The following is a 12,422-nucleotide window of genomic DNA, read 5'->3' on the forward strand; positions in this document are numbered from 1 at the left end:
GCAGAGAACGGTTGTATCTGATTTGAAAATTTGACCTAAGTCCCAGAAGGCCGAGCGTCGCGTTCTAACCGGGGAATGCGCGAAGCGCGGTACCCACGGCACGTCGCGCATTGGTGTGGGACTGGGCCCCGAGGGCTCACCCGTTCAATCTGTTCGTGGTCTTATGCGCGACACGCGTTACCTAAGGCGCGTCGCGCATGATGATATGCGCGACGAGCCGTAGGTAGGGCGCGTCTCGCATTTGAGGCCCCCGAGATGGTTGCTTGATCAGGCGCGCGTTGGGAGGGGATTTTGTCCCACCTCGCCAACGCAAGGCGAGTGCGTCCAGCTTATAAGCTTGGGCGGTCTTCGCCGTTTCGAATTTACAATACATGTACCTTTGAGCCGCAGTTTCCTCTCTTTGCCCATGCTGGCGGTGTGGGTCTGGGGCCCGAGGGCTCCCTTGCCGGTCGAACCCGTTCAATCTGTTCGTGGTACCCTGCGGGTTGAGCCCGGTGGCCCCGGACCCCCAACCGGGGTGTAACTTTTTTTTGTTGCCTCTCTGAGGCACAAGTGTTTTCCGCCCGGACCCCCTTATAGAACCGGAAAAATAATTGCAGATACCGGGGAATGCGCGACGCGCGGTACCCACGGCACGTCGCGCATTGGTGTGGGACTGGGCCCCGAGGGCTCATCCGTTCAATCTGTTCGTGGTCTTATGCGCGACACGCGTTACCTACGGCGCGTCGCGCATGATGATATGCGCGACGAGCCGTAGGTAGCGCCCGTCTCGCATTTGATGCCCCCGAGGTGTAACTCTTTTTTGTTTTCTCTCTTTAGGCACAAGTGCCCCAGGGTCCCTGGGTTCCTCCCGGAGTAGGTATATGAGCGACGCGCCGTAGGTAACGCGCGTCTCGCCTTTCTTGTTCAGTTCCAGAACTGAATGTCCAGAACAATTAAAGTCACAACCATTCAGTTCTGGAACTGAAAATTCATACATTTTGATATCTCACAAATATGAATTCGTACTTCACAAATATTCACACATTATCATATCTCACAAAGGCACAATTAAAGTCACACTTTTACCATATTTCACAAAGGAACAATTAAAGTCACACAATTCCCATACTTGACAAAGGAACAATTAATATACATTGTGTGCCCAATCATTTTGCTACTTTCCGTTGATCCCTTGGTTTTTTGAAATTCTTGACTTTTTCTTTATGGTCGTTGCGCAAGTAGGGAGTTTCGTTGGCCGATGGTATTCTTGTCTTGATCATTGAGGTGGCGAAAGGAGGTATCTCATCAAACTGATCGAACTCTTCCTCGTCGACCGCATTCTCAACACCGACGATTCGCCGTTTTCCAGGTATAACCACCTTGAGTCTTTTGTTTGTGGTGTCGGAAACATAGAACACTTGAGCCACATGTTGTGCGAGGACGAAAGGGTCCGTCTTGTATCCGTGACGGCTAAGATCGACACTAACGAACCCGTACTTGTCTTTTTGTACACCTCTATTTGCATCAACCCAATTGCAACGGAAAAGAGCAATTTTAAAACCGTGAAAGTCAAGCTCCCATATCTCTTGTATTTGACCATAGTACGCAGTTTTGTCCTCTCCGTTAACATCGTAAGCATCAACACGTACACCACTATTCTGATACATGCTTTTCTTATCTTGTCGTTCGGTGTAGAACGTGTATCCACTTATGTCATACCCTTGGTATGTCATAACGGTGAATATAGGACCAAGAGCCAAAATTTTGAGTTGTTCACTTATAGGAGTATCTGATCGTGAAATTCGATTCCGGAGCCAACCACAGAATTTGTTCATGTGTTCCTTTGCTAACCATGATTCACTGTGTACAGGATTCTCTCTAAGCAACAGCTCCTTGTGCTCATCGAAGTACTCAGACACAATGTCCATTTGTTGCAACACGTGGAAATGAGCCCTTTGAAATAAATCTCGATCTGGAATTATAGCCTTCTTCCCGATCGTCCCCGTGCCTGTGAGCCTCCCCTCATGACGAGACTTGGGAACACCAACCGGGTTACTCGGGTCAGCGTAGTTTAGAGCCCACTCAATGGCTTCCTCTGTACAATATCCTTGTACCATGCTGCCCTCGGGGAAAGCTCGATTTCTTACTAGTGACTTCAAGATGCCGTTGAATCTCTCGTACGCATACATCTGGTGAAGGAACACAGGACCAAGTAGCTTTATCTCCTTGATAAGATGGCCCGTGAAATGAAGGCTGATATCGAAAAAGGCAGGTGGAAAATACATCTCAAGAACGCACAAAGTTTCATAGTGCTTCTTTTCCAATGACTCAAGATCTTCTTCGCTTAGAACCTTTTGACCAATTGCATTAAAGAAAAAGCACAGGTTCATAATAGCCTCCCGAACATTGACCGGTAGGATATTCCGAATTCCTACGGCAATCATCTGCGTCAGCAATACATGGTAATCATGAGACTTTATGCCGGGAGATAGCTTTAGATCAGGCATTGATACAAGCTTCGAGACGTTGGTTGAGTAGCCAGTTGGAACTTTCACACTTTTCAAGAACTCACAAAACTCCTTCTTCTCATTCTTTGACAGGGTGATGCATGATGTGGGCAGCTCCATTCCTTTAACGGAGTCATCATTGAGCCACAACTCTTCTCTAATTTTCATTTTCTTCAGATCAGCTCGTGCATGTGCGTGATCTTTCGTTTTTCCGTCCATGTTAAGCAATGTGCCGAGAAGGCTCTCACAGACATTCTTCTCCACGTGCATCACATCAATAGAGTGACGGATGTCTAAGTCCTTCCAATACGGTAGCTCCCAGAAAATCGACTGCTTCTTCCACATGTCATCTTCTTCAACAACGACCTTCTTGCCCCTCTTGCCTTTCTTCTCTCCTTTCCGCTTACCGAGGACAACATGGACATCTTAACCATTTCGTAGACATCATGACCTGAGAAATGCGGAGGAGGACGCCTCTTCTCGGCCTTACCGTTGAAGTGATCACACATGTTCCGGAACGGGTGTTTCATTCAAAGGTAGCGTCTATGTCCCATGTACACTATTTTTTTTGACTCACTCAAGTACTCAGAGTCTGTCTCTCTCAAACAATGTGGGCACCCGCAACCTACTTTCTTGCTCTGTCCGGACAAGTTCCGTGCCGCTGGAGAGTCACTGATAGTCGCGAACAAAATGGCTCGAAGCTGAAAGTACTCACGCTTGTACTCATCCCAGACCTCCACTCCTTCACACCACAGCAACTTCAGATCGTCAACCAAAGGACTGAAATAAGTGTCGATGTCATTACCAGGTTGATGTGGCCCCGGTATCAAGCCCGACAGCATAATGTACTTCCGTTTGTTACACAACCAAGGTGGAAGGTTGTATATCGTCAGAACAATTGGCCAGGTGCTATGTGTGCTATTGTTCATGAATGGGTTCATGCCATCTGTGCTCATTGCAATCCTAATATTCCTCGGATCTTCCGCAAATTTAGGATATCGCAAATCTATGTTCCGCCATTGTGTGGCATCAGCAGGATGTCTTATCAACCCGTCCACCTTATGCTTCTCCTTGTGCCATCGCAACAATTCTGACTCCTTTTTGTTTGCAAACCAGCGCACCAATCGTGGAACAAATGGAAAGTACCAAAACACCTTTTTAGGTCTGCCCTTTGTTCTGTTGCAGTCCTCATCATCACCACCATCTTTTCTACGGTTGAATCGATCGAGTCCACAAACAGGGCACTTCTCAAGGTCCTGATAATTCGAGCCACGATAGAGAATGCAATCATTCTTGCACGCATGGATCTTTTCCACCTCCAATCCCAACGGGCAGATAATCTGTTTGGCCTCATAAACGGTCTCAGGGACGGTGTTGCCTTGTGGAAGCATGTCTTTAAGGAGTGCTAACAACTCCTTGAAACTGCCATCACTCCATCCGTGGATTGCTTTCAACTGGAAAAGCTTCACCATCGCAAATAGCCTTGAGTATTTCAATCCACAACCAGGATAGAAAGGTTTCTTAGAGTCTTCGATCATCCTCTTGTACTTTCCGAATTCGGCTCCTTTGAACTCATCGTCGCCGTGTCTGTCAGCATTGCAAACCATCTCCTCTATGTTATCAACCTGTCAAGCCAGACATGAAAAGTCATATTAGCACGACCTTATTATTCTAATTGTAAGCTTTATTATGGGGCCGGATTTGAGTACTACCTATTCCATGATGTCGGCATTGCTCAACCCTAGTATATCCGCCTCATCCACATCGTCGTCCTCTTCTTCGACAACACTATGGACCTCCCTCTCCACATAGGAATCCCTACTCTCTGCTTCATTAAGTCCTTCTTCACCGTGTTTATTCCAACATCGATAATCCTCCATGAATCCACGTTTGATCAAGTGTGATTTCAACACGTGCTCTTGAAGATATCGCTTCTCATTTTTGCAATTTTTGCATGGGCAATAGAGATACTGTATACCATTGTCCACCATATCTTTCTTCGCGTTCTTAATGAAGGCTTCAACACCATCCATAAAGTCCTTGCAAAGGCGTGGACCATACATCCAACGCCGATACGACATCTATATAGAATATGAAATCAAAACATTAGGATTCTCATAGTTTGGGGCCATGCACAACTAGTGTTTAAGTTCAAATATTGTTAGATGGCAAATGACATGATATCATGTGCTAGAAAAAATATTTTAAGATTTTCATCTTTACTTTTCATGCTATATGATTTATCTCGGATTTATTTAGTATTAGATGCTCTTAACGTCTGAAGACAATCATGGAAAAATCTTGGTGTATTTTCGAACATAAGTTATAATGCCCTATTCTAGCCATAAAAGTTTGAACTTAGAACTTAATTATTACATGGTGAACCAAAAGAATCGATATCATATCGGAGTTACCTTGCCACTGCCCCCGCGACACACGACAGCAAGAAGAGGCTCGATCGTGCTCCAGCCGCCCGCCGCGAGACGCTCCCCACGAGATCTCCACCGCCCGCCGCGGCAGATCCACCCAGCCGCACATCCGCCAGCACCACTTTCCCCAGATCCACCCAGCCGCACCACCAAAGTATCAGACTGCAAGTTCGGATAGCTTGTTCGGACCTCCAGACCCCCAGGCGGGTCTTGTCTGAGGTGGGAACAAATGCAAGACGCCCATGATCTGAGACGAGCCTTGCAGTCGCGCGTCTCCCATCCTCATGATCTGAGACGTTCCGTCCAAAGGCGCGTCTCCCATCTGATGATCTGAGACAAGCCTTCCAGTGACTCGTCTCCAGACCCCCAGGCGGGTCTTGTCTGAGGTGGGAACAAATGCAAGACGCCCATGATCTGAGACGTGCCTTGCAGTTGCGCGTCTCCCATCCTCATGATCTGAGACGATCCGTCCAAAAGCTCGTCTCCCATCTCATGATCTGAGACGAGCCTTGCAGTAGCGCGTCTCCCATCCTCATGATCTGAGACGTTCCGTCCAAAGGCGCGTCTCCCATCTGATGATCTGAGACGAGCCTTCCAGTGACGCGTCTCCCATCTCATGATCTGAGACGAGCCTTGCAGTAGCGCGTCTCCCATTTGTCTCAGTAAAGTAAAGCGAGACGCGTCCCGGCTATTTATCGAAAGAAAATTATAGTCACGAGATGTACTGCTGAACGAGATGACCACGGCTGAAATCCCCCTCCCCAGCGTCCCGGAGACCGAGGACCTCGCCACCGCCAAAATCCCCCTCCCCAGCGTGCCGGAGACCGCGGCGCTCGGCATCACCCTCCTCGGCGCATCCTCCGAGACCGCCGCGCTCCCGGAGTGCACCGCTTCGGAGATCACAGCGGTCGCCACCGGCAGATCTGCGGCGCCTCCTCCAACGGGCTTCTGCACCACCAGCCGCAGATCTGCGACACGGGGACCGCAGCTCCCTTCACCACCAACATCCCCGGGCTTCTCCACCACCAGCCGCAGATCTGCGACACCGGGACCACAACGCCCTTCACCACCAACATCCCCCGCACATAAGGATCGGGTACCTCCCATTGTTGAATGTATTTGTTGGAATCGTTGCATTCTGCCTGAATCTGCATCAGCAAACCCACGGAGGAAGCTTCTCTTTGTTTGCTTTAGTGGTAGTACTCTATCGATTTCTATTGTCTCACGAAACCCACGAAACACGAGCTGGCCCAGGATGAAATTTCCGAGCTGGTCGAAGCTGTTTAGCTGCTTCGGCGGCTGCCTCCCCTGCAGCGACTGTTCAGTCACCCTAAACTGCTGTGGCTCGGGGAACAACAACGTTTACAAGGGGGAGGACGGTGATTCAGCTCGCGAAGCTGCTAGCGCTCGTAAGCCAGCGCCATTGCCTGATTTAATATCTATCTAATAATTAATATCGATGTAATAATAATTGCTGGATTTAGCTAGACATTGTAATGCTGGATTTAGCTAGACATTGTAATGTATTGTGAGATTATTTGTATTTCAGACATTGTAATGTATTGCTGGATTTACTAATGTAATGTAATGTAAGCCGGTTCGTTCGGTTTCAAGGGATTGATTCCATGTAATATGTATTGTACGCTACAGACGCGCCACCGCCACCCCCCCCCCCCGATCAATGCAAGACGAGCCTTACTAAGGCCCGTCTCGCATTACTTGTCAACGATTTTTATAAAGCCACAGAAATTAATGCGCGACGAGCCTTAGTAAGGCGCGTCTCTCATTACTTTCTGTGGCTTTATAAAATGATCGGAGACAAGCCCTCCCACGGCGCGTCTCGCATTTGTTCCCACCTCAATGCGAGACGCGCCGTGGGAGGGCTTGTCTCCGATCATTTTATAAAGCCACAGAAAGTAATGAGAGACGCGCCTTACTAAGGCTCGTCGCGCATTAATTTCTGTGGCTTTATAAAAATCGTTGACAAGTAATGCGAGACGGGCCTTAGTAAGGCGCATCTCAGATCTTAAAATGATCGGAGACTTGCCCTACCACGGCCCGTCTGGCATTTGTCTCTTACCCTCCCCCACCCCACGCAGCGCCGCGCCCGCATTTTTAGCGCGTCTTTCTTTCTGTAATCTGCGACGTGCCCTTAGAGGCTTGTCTCAGATTGCTTGCTCCTATTTGCTGTTTTGGCGTAGTGAGACCTCATCAAAGTCGATGCCGGCCTGCTGAACAAAGCCTTGTGCTTGATCACCTCTCCAGCCTTATCACACTTCAGCTTGAACACCCACTTTAGCCTAATGGCATGGTGCCTAGCTGGGAGATTGACCAGCTCCCAATGGGCTCAACGAAGATACACGGCCCAAAAGCCAAATTACGATGTCGCAGCACCGGGACAGATTCTGGATGCCAACTTCCTCGGATAATTCCTGACGACTCTGTATGAGTTTGGGCCTGAAACCAACGCCAATAGAAGCTCCATGAAATTAGCTTTCCGTCCATATGTGGATCGTCGAATTCAGACTTTGGATGTCGCCTGGGCATCCAATTTACGTCAGGCTGCTCCTGGACTCTGAGATGGACTCGAAGTTAAATTGGATTGGGCCTCCATGTCGCTTGGCGGCCCTTGCTGTTCCTCCACACCTCCATGCTCCTCTCCATGTGTTCCCTGGACCTCTCCTTGGTTCCTAATCACATTGTAAAAATTAGGTAGCAAACGATTCTCACAATTATTAATAGAAACGCTTAGGAGCGAGCTCACCTATAAATTTAATTATTGCGCACGAGCTCTTATGATTCGACCTTGAATGGTTTGAATGTCCAGCGGAGGAACCTCTTGTATATCCATAGGAGTGATGTCCTCATCAATTAACCTTGTGCATAGGCAGCATCTAGGATGAATCACACTAGTCGTAGATTGCAGCCACACTACTATTACTGCCTGCGTGCAGCCGTGGACCAAGGTCCACAATCCTTGTAACTTGCGCCCGGTCTTGTGCCCGGCACCACTTGTCCCCTTGGGACATCTATTTAAATCAATGCTCATAGCAGCAACAGGGATCCAGTCGGAGCCCTAGTGCAAACAAACTCAAAGGTGTGTGTGTTCATCCCCTTCCAGCTTAGGCAAACTACTCGGTTGTGCATGAGAAAACACTCGGTGGGAGACAGATTTCCATCACCGCACAGCCCGCCATCTCTGCTCGCGCTACCCGCGATCCCTACCTGCGCTGCCTGACGTCCCGTGCAGAGCCGCCGCCCCCGCCTTGAGCCCCCGAGGAGCTGCCGTGCCGAGTCCTAGCGCCGCCCGCCATTGTCCCTGCTTCGAGCCCCCAAGGAGCTGCGCGCCAACTTCTGCGAGGAGGTCCCGTGCCGCCTGCCGTTCCATGCAGAGGCACCGCCCCCGCCCCGAGCCCCCAAGGAGCTGCCGGCGGCAACCCTCGAGACCTGGCCTCCCACACGCCATTCCTGACGTCGGCGCTGCCCCCGACACCCGGCCTCCCCCACGCCGGCCACACCCCTGAAGACCAGCGCCTCCGTGACCATGGTGAGCACCATTGCCTTGTTCTTGCAGGAACATGTTCTTGCTCTGCCTCCTGTCCAAAAAAAAATGTATGCAGTAGTAGATTCTGACTCGTGCAATGTGATGGTTGCAAATAGTTTGAGGCAAACTGCCGCAGTGATGGTGTTGGCTTGGTTAGTTTGCCAGGTTGCTGAAACTTTCATCTTGTACTAGTAGTTAGTCAGGATCATGTCGTAAATTGAACTCAAAATTCGGTGTTTTTAATTGTGACCAAATTGAACTCGTGGTTGTCACTGAACTTGCTCTAGATGTATTGTTCGAACCTAGTTGCCTATTTCAGCATGAGCTTGTGCTGATGATCAAGTGATGCTGTGTTTGTTCATGCTCTGCATTTGGTACATTTTTCTTGCTCACAAGCTTCTGCCAGTGAAATTACTGGGAAAAAATGAGCTTGCATCTAAAGAAAGATTATTTGGCATCTGCTGATTATGTGCAAAGGTGATGTAGGAGGATATTTAGAGAGGAGGTAGGCTTCTAACAAATTTGTTAGCACAAACACATGGAGAATCAGACCTGCAATCTGTGTTGTTTCCAATATATAATATCCTGATTGTTTATCTATGTTTGGGCGAGTTTGGTTTGCCCGTCAGTAGATCCTCTAACATCGGTATATTTGAGACAATGATCTTTGCTTCCAAATTACTGAGTCCAATAGTTTCATAAGCAATCTCAGAAATGTTTTTGTTTCACTTAACATGTTTTGGTTGAGAAAACTTGTCACCAGAAAACTAATCTATTCTTTACTCAAAATTTCTGCATGGTCATGAGTTGGTTCCTGTTCCATGAAGTTTCATTGATCTGTTGCATTTGATATAACTAAGCATCTTTACTCATATACAGGTATAATGGGGCAATTTTCACAATTCAAGTCTCGTCGTGGGAACTAGGTTGAGAATGATGGAGGGGGGCAAGGTAATGGTGAGGGTCGCAAAGAGGATGGAAGCCCTTCTAGGTACTTAAACCTCGACCAAAATGAAGAGGTAATTCATTATTCCATATATGTGAGCTCTCTAATTCGGAGAATTGTAGGAAATAATTGTTCAATATATGTGCAGGTGCCAGCTTAGACTGAGGAAGAGACCACGGCGTCAGTTGCTGGTAGATCCAAATGAGGTTGGAACAAGATGCCCAAGGGTCGGTCTCTTATTACCTAGCTCGATGAATTAGGTGAGCCCGTCGCTATTATCTCGGTGATAGGGCCATACAAGTCATCTATTGGTGTGGTAGTGAGGGAAAACGTACCCATCAGGTACAGGTACTAGAATGCGAAGGATAAGACTTGGGTGGTACCGGACTCGGTCAAGGAAATATGTTGGGGCAAGTTGAAAGAGAAGTTCATCTTCCCCGAGGGTTCGGAGGCATTAGCAAGGTGTCGGGCACTGTTTCTCATGGGCAACTCATTTAGATATTTTAAATTTACCTTCAACAAGCATGTGAAGAATGAAACTAAGCTAGATTGGGAGGATTTGGAGAACCAACAACCTTTCTGGGAAGAGTTTGTCATGTACAAGATGTCAGAGGAGGCACAGGCCAGCAGCACCACTAATTCTCAAAATTCTAGGAAAATAATAACCTCCATACTTCCGGCTCTCGTGGGCATATTAGAAAAATACCCAAGTGGGAGGAGCCGGCGGAGCAGCTGGTCTAGAGTGGTGTTACACTGCAGATAGATGGGTGGGATCTTCGGGCCGTGAGGTATCTTCTAGGGAGGGGTGCCTACTACAACCTTGATGGTTCCATTTGTTTCCGTGATCGTGCTGCCGAGGAATTGGGATGCAAGTTTCAGGAAGCGCACGAGGCTGCTACCACAGGTGCTTTCACGCCAGACAGGGAGAACAATGAGCTGACTCAAGCACTGGGAACCAAAGAGCACCCTAGCCCCACACGTGGGACCGGCAATGTTCCATGGGGGGTTGCCTTCTACGAACATTTGGGCACATACAGGAGATGTGGGAGGAGGAATGCTCAACGAGAGGCTGAGTGCCATAGTATTTTACAGGCTGTCCGTGAACAAGTCCATGAAGAAGTAAACACAACGAATGAGAAGTTCCGGGCAGAGCTTGTGGAATCACTTGGCCGGGGTGCTCCCACAGCTCCCGGAGAAGCAATCGGAGATGTTGCGCCAGATCTTGCAAGTCCACAAGGGTTGGTTCGGAGTAGCTGTGGAAGCATTGTATTGCCTGAGGAGGATGTTGGAGTCACCTTTCCCGTGGATAAGATCACCAAACCAACACCTTGCCATCTATACATCCATTATAAGTTCTTTGATCTGAAGGTGGCCACAGGTCAGGCTGAGCCAACCGGCCAAGTTGTTATGTTGCATAATCGCCCATTACCTGAAGATTACACCATGGTTACCATTGATACTCTTGTTGAGAGCAAATACGGAGTGTGGAGTTGGATTTCCCCATTGATGACAACAAGTTGCTAAGAGATAACATTGGATGCTTTGTGGCATGGCGAAAGCGCTACATAAAATTTGAATCAGAATCAGAGTCATCCGATCATGATACTCGAGAGTCACCGGAGAGGGACTACCTCCTTCACCAATGTCTGAAAGGGAACCAAGCCCGCCACGTCAAAGGGAGCAAAGTCCACCAAGTCCGCTGCCTCAAAGGGAGCAAACTCCTCCTAGCCTTGCGAAAAAAAGCGATCGTCATCAAGAACGCAGAAGTTATCATCTCAAAAGCAATTTTTAGAACTGGCAAAAAAGCCAGAGGCACCATGTGAAGGGACCGGCAAGAAACAGGTGAGTGGGAGCATAACATCACTCCTCAAAGGAAAGAAAGGAAAGAAGGATGAACCAATCCCCAAAGAAGCAATGGACCATTTCTTAAGTATGGCTAGAGTGCCGCAAATTGGAAATCCGCGACCTCTGCCATCAGACTTTGAGTGAACTTTGAATAAGGAGATGTGGCTAGAAAAAACCCGAGCTGCACACAAGTTAAATGTAGCTGGACGGGCCGCATTTTGTGAGGAAAATAGCATGATAGAGTAAGAAGAACTTTTAGTAATAGAGTATGGAGAAGAATGGTATAAACAACCGATACCAGTAGCACCGATTGTCTGAAAATTTGAATTGGGGAAAGATCTTGTAGATCCAGCACAACTCCCGATGCTACCCACGAGAATGCAGCAGTTGCATTCTTGGTACAAGACACAAAAGGTGCTGTATTTGGGGCAAGATATTTTGACAAAGATCTTCATAAGGGGGTTGAATTCGAGCACCTGTATCATTTCTACCAGAAGGTTGTCCTCGACGTCTCAATCATGAGCTTCTGGACTATGTAAGTATCCTCACTAGTGCTCATCTGGCGTATTTATCACTCATTAGCATGTGTAACTTTTCATCATTCTTTCTAGAATGGAGTCACACTAATGCAGACAAAGTGGGATTAACAACATAGGCTTCTTGGACCCTAGCGCTATACATGAGAAGACAATCCACTTACAAAAAATTGTTGACTACTTGTACAATGCTTTGCTCGCCATGCAAGATAGCCATACTTCTTTCATACAATTGCTTGTAAGTGCGTTTTTAACTACCATACCAAAGTTATGCTCACCATGTTTATTATTAATTTGCTTTGTTGTGCCTTATATGTAGCTACCATCATGTCCTACTCGATATCTGCCTAGATACTAGCCAAATCTTTGTTTCAAACTCACAAAAGAAGCCATTGTTAGCAATCCAGCCCGTCATTGATGCCCTAAACAACTAAGTAAAGCAATTAATTTTATAGAATATTTGAATGTTATGTATCTTATTCATGCAATTTCTTGTTCATAATTTCGCACATAGGGCCTTCGCAAGGTACCGTAATAGAAGCAAAAATCATAGACCCTTTTGGGAGACTTCACTATACATGAGATACAATACATCCACAGGCAGCCTTCGGGCAACGATCATTGCGGGTTCTA

The sequence above is a fragment of the Panicum hallii genome, chromosome 3 (genome assembly GCF_002211085.1).
Source record: "Panicum hallii strain FIL2 chromosome 3, PHallii_v3.1, whole genome shotgun sequence".
Classification (NCBI taxonomy): domain Eukaryota; kingdom Viridiplantae; phylum Streptophyta; class Magnoliopsida; order Poales; family Poaceae; genus Panicum; species Panicum hallii.